Here is a 4,884-nt window from a genome sequence, read left to right as displayed (position 1 = left end):
AGTCATAGCAGTTCAGAATGACCAGAATACAGTATATCTGTAGCATTTCCAAAACTTTCAGTACAGATAGACCAAAACTAAGCACTAACTTTATGTCGCTAAATGAGGCATTTGTTAAGAGAATTTTGCCTCATTTTCTTACCGCAGTTGTTAAGTGAATCACTGCAGTTATTAAGTTACTAATACAGTTGTTAAGCGAATCTGGCTTCTCCATTGACTTTGCTTGTCAGAAGGTTGCAAATGCTGATGACATGACCCTGGGACCCTACAACCATCATAGATAATAACCATTTGTCAAGCATCTAAATTCTGATCACGTGACATGGGATGCTGCAACAGTTACAAGTATGAAAAATCATCATGTCACTTTTCTCAGTGACGTTGTAACTTCAAATGGTCATTAAATGAACTGTTATAAGTTGAAGATTATCTGTAATTCTTTGTGGGTGCAGATCATTTCCCTTTCTTGTGACAAAAGACATTTTGAGTGACTAATAAAAAAATAGCTTGTTTTTATGGTATAGATATTACGATATTTTGTAATACTAGAAAATCAATACTTATTTATTTCCAAAGGTAAATTTAGAAACCTATTTGACATTTGATTAGTACATGACATATCAATAGTTTCCTCCTCTGTTCTTTCTTTTTGCACTTATGAATGCATTTCTTTCTTGCTTTATTTTATTTAGAGACAGAGCTGTAAAGCACTGTGAAGCAGTATATAAGTCTAAGTGCTATTGCTATTTTCTAATTTTTCTATCTCTTCTGTTAAGCAATAAATAATACATTTTTAAAAAAATCATAAAATAAGAACTGATAAATGATAGATGGGGAGGATCAAAGAGATGGCAGTGATGGCTTGACATTTTCTTTTGCTATAAAACAACCTCCAGAATCCAAAATATTTGGAATGTGGAGGATTTTAGCACATTAGTTAGGTCAATGTAGGTGTATTTGCAATTAGGAAATGGGTATTTGTACCTCGCATATGACCTTTTCAGCTATATACATAACCTAGTTGCTTTTCTAAAAGATGAATCATTGATTGCAATTAATAATTGGCTTCCATTACATCCTCTTCGTTAAAAATACTGGACATTAATCTACATACAATCTGAAAACAAATTAAAACAATTTACTTGAAAAAACCCGTAGTCATTAAAACCATCCTCTGGAGTAATGTTAGAATGATTGTCACAATCTATTGCAAATACCATTTACAATGTAGTAGGTATCAACTGTATTCAAGTGTGGCTGATATTGAATTATTAATGTTGGCTCACTTGGTCAATTGAGTTTCTTTCTCACTTTCACTACGTAATGCCTTTTGAAAGTAGATGCAATTCTTGCGACATCCAATACAAAGGTTGCATTGGAAAGTTCTGAACCTAAATAACCAAACTAAGTGAAGGCCTAATTAGTGGAAGGGCTCTTCTGTCATTATTTCAGCTCTGTAGTTCAAATTACATCTCAGAGATACGGAAAAGTAGCAAAAAATGTCAGTAAACTATCAATCATCACTTAATACAAGTTAAAGGAATATGCCTGTCTCAGGGACATTCCGGCTGCTGCTACTGCTGGTTCACTCAGGGATGCGCTGTGCACGTATGCTTGATGTGTGCTGCACATGCATACACAGTGCAACAAAAATTGCTCTGCACTTGTGCAGAAAGCAAAAACAAGATGGCAGCGCTTATGGCACTGCCGAGAGAACCAGTTCAGGGGTGTGGCAGGCCTGGGTCACGCCCAGTTCCAACGCCCCAGGCCGCCAAGTTACTACTGGTTCAGCTGAACTAGTCTGAACTGGTAGGAACCTTGTGGCCTGTCTCAAGCAGAAGATTTAGCTTAGTTCAAGCATAACATTTGTTTCTTGATATGCTTACAGAATTAGAGCAAGCAGAGTAGGAGATATATTATTGCTTATCTTTTCCACATAAAGCTCCATCATAACTACATTATGTAATGCAGAGGTTTATACCTTTAATCCTGGAGAGGTTTTTAGCAACTCTTTTGCTTCTTCACCTCTTTTCAATTCATAATTATAAATCAAAATAGTAGAGTTAATCATCATGGTCTTTTGAGGGATCATTAGATTTATTCAGCTGCCATATCCTTATTTCATGCGTACCAACCTACATGACTTAATTTAGCGTATTTTTAATTCTTTGCTTTGTCTTTTAAAGGCACTTATTCCTATCTTACAGATGCTCAACGTGTTATGATTTCCTATTTTTTTAAAAAGGTTTTTTTCCCCAAAGCCTTCCTAATATTAAGGTTAAAAATGGCTTATTTTAATAGAGATACTCCTACAAACTGGTTAAAAATAATATCTAAGAGATGCAAACGAATATAATTTATCATCATACTGTTTCTTAATAAGAAATGTTCTGAATATTCACACCAAAACCCCCACAGACCAGCTTTAATTAATTAATTAATGACCCTAAACTAAAGAGGGCCTTAAGCCTAGCCTGGTTTAACATATTTCCATCAGCAATTTTAGCAGGGAGATACAAAGGCTTGTCAATTTATCCAGATTCTGCCCATGTGTAACAGAAACCACCAACATGTCTTAGAGGGTAGTCCTTTATTTTACAACCTTTTTTTGCAGTGGCTGCCATTAAGAATATAGAACACATTTGCTGGTGGTTAAGCAAATGCCAGTTTTAAGTGAACTAATGGATTGCTATGGGTGAGGGTTTTTTCCAAAAACTGGGTGGGGGGGGGATGCCAGCTTACTTCAAAACCATTGTTTTGTAAAATGTGGTCATGTGAACATGGCCCAGTCACTGAGTGTCCAAAGTGCAGTCACATGATGGGGAGGGGGAACAATCACAACTTCAAATCTGGTTATTAGCTAGGGCTGCTGGAACTTTGGTCACTAAGCAACTGGTTGTAAATCAAGAACTATCTAAAGCATACTGTTCATTTTATGCCAACATGCTCTATGTGGCGCTAATTCCAGATCTGGTATTATCCTGGTCACTTTGTTTAGATGTATTTAAACTTTTGAGATTCAAATAATTTTATCTCTTTAAGTATGACCAAATTGAGTAGTCATTGACTACAATAAATATTATGTTCTATTCTAGTCCACATTGATAATGTGATGGCCCTGTTGGATCCTGATTTGGAGGAGGAGGAGAAGTTGCAGCCATCCCTCCTGGAGTGTCCCAAAGGGGCTGAGGATGATGTAGTCCAGGGCCATTCAGCATTGGGAGGGGTGGCCAACTGGATGGGGAGCCGCCCGGAGAGGATCATCTATGGAGGGTCAGCAGTGACAACAGGCTACACAGATTGTCTCCGTTGAGGAATACCTGCTGCTCCTTGCCTGATCCATGGGCATGGAGAGCAGACTGGATGGATACATAGAGGTTAGCAAGGTTGCTCATGAGGAAGCAGCCCACCCTTCCTCTCAAGAAATACATGGGATGGGGTAATTTAACCAGACATTAGGGAAGGTGGGTTTGTCTGGAATATCTATTTGCTTTGACATGTATCTTCCTAGCTTACGTAGACACTGCCTTGTGAACATTGGATTGTGTTTCTTGGCCCTGAACTGTGGACTTTGTGGATTTTAGACTTGGCTCTTGGACTTCAGGCTCTTGGACTGTGCTTTGATTTTTGGAAAGCTGGATTTTGTGTTGTGGACTTGGTACTTGTGTGGATATTGGGACTTCTCTCTTTGCCTTGTGGGTTGGCTAGGACATAGTTTGTGGAACCAGGGAATTCAAACTGAGGGAAAACTGTGGTGGTGGCATTTCACCAGCAACATTGGTGGGTCATTTGGTGGTATGTTAATTGTGCAATGAATGGTCTCTGCTTGATCTCTGCCTTGCCAATGTCACTCAGATCAGAACAGATATATAACCCTATGTTGTTGAATTTTTTTTTTCAATATCTGTAATTTTAAAAAAATTCCATTCTCAGACTGCCTCCTGGCTGACCTTATCGGGCAAGGTAACTAAGCAAAATCAAGCTTGATTAATACTCAGATGAGAGGCCTACAGGAAATCCTAGAGCTGAGAAATCAAAAGATATCCTGTAAGAAGGCAAAACAAGTCACTTCCATACCATTTCCAAGAAAACTGCAATGAAATCACAAGGAAGAAACATTTAAACCTGCCATTAAATAAGTGATCCTTTTCAAATGGCATTTGCTGCTCAAGCCTAGGAAGAAGGTTTTTGTTTTTGTTTTAATTAGGGCAGTCCCTGCTTTGAAATGATTTGGGTGAAAGAAGTCCATTATACGTTGTTATAGCAAAGCAGCTTTATATTTTTAGTAAAGTGAGTCCTGGTTTCCCCCCACCCCACCTTCTGCACAAGGCAGAAAAAAGGTGCACCATTAATGCACAGCAAAGAAGCATTGTGCTTACTTGTGGTTCAAAGCGCTTGCTCCAAAACATTTTCAAAATATGGTTTCAATGCCGCCTCTCACCGTTTATCCAGAAGCAACTGGTGCTGTTTGCCTTTTGAATCATTGATTTCTCTGTTAAGGTGTAGAGAGCCAGAGAGATGGCCCTGAAGCAAATATTCAGAAACTATTAGGCAAACCGAAGTGCAGGAATGGAAGATAGTATTATGAAGAGATTCAAGATGACTCTTCTCTGAGTCACTGGGGCATAAGAGGAAAGGAAGCAGAAGCACAATCAGACTTGCAAAATTTTGTTCTTACAGCCTCTCAGTATAATAAAGTATTCTGTAGTTCTTTCTATGGAGTTGGTTTCCTGATCAGCTCCACTTCAAAGAGCTAATATAAGGGGATGCACAGCCTGAATCCCCCTCTGTTGATCTTTCAGTCTCTGGTTTTACTTTGATTGTGAGATCTGATTCATCTTGCAGCTTATTATCCTTGATTGAAAAGGTGAATGGTGGGTTGTG

Source organism: Thamnophis elegans, chromosome 4, assembly GCF_009769535.1.
Source record: "Thamnophis elegans isolate rThaEle1 chromosome 4, rThaEle1.pri, whole genome shotgun sequence".
Taxonomy (NCBI): Eukaryota; Metazoa; Chordata; class Lepidosauria; order Squamata; family Colubridae; genus Thamnophis; species Thamnophis elegans.
This window is presented reverse-complemented; position numbering follows the sequence as displayed.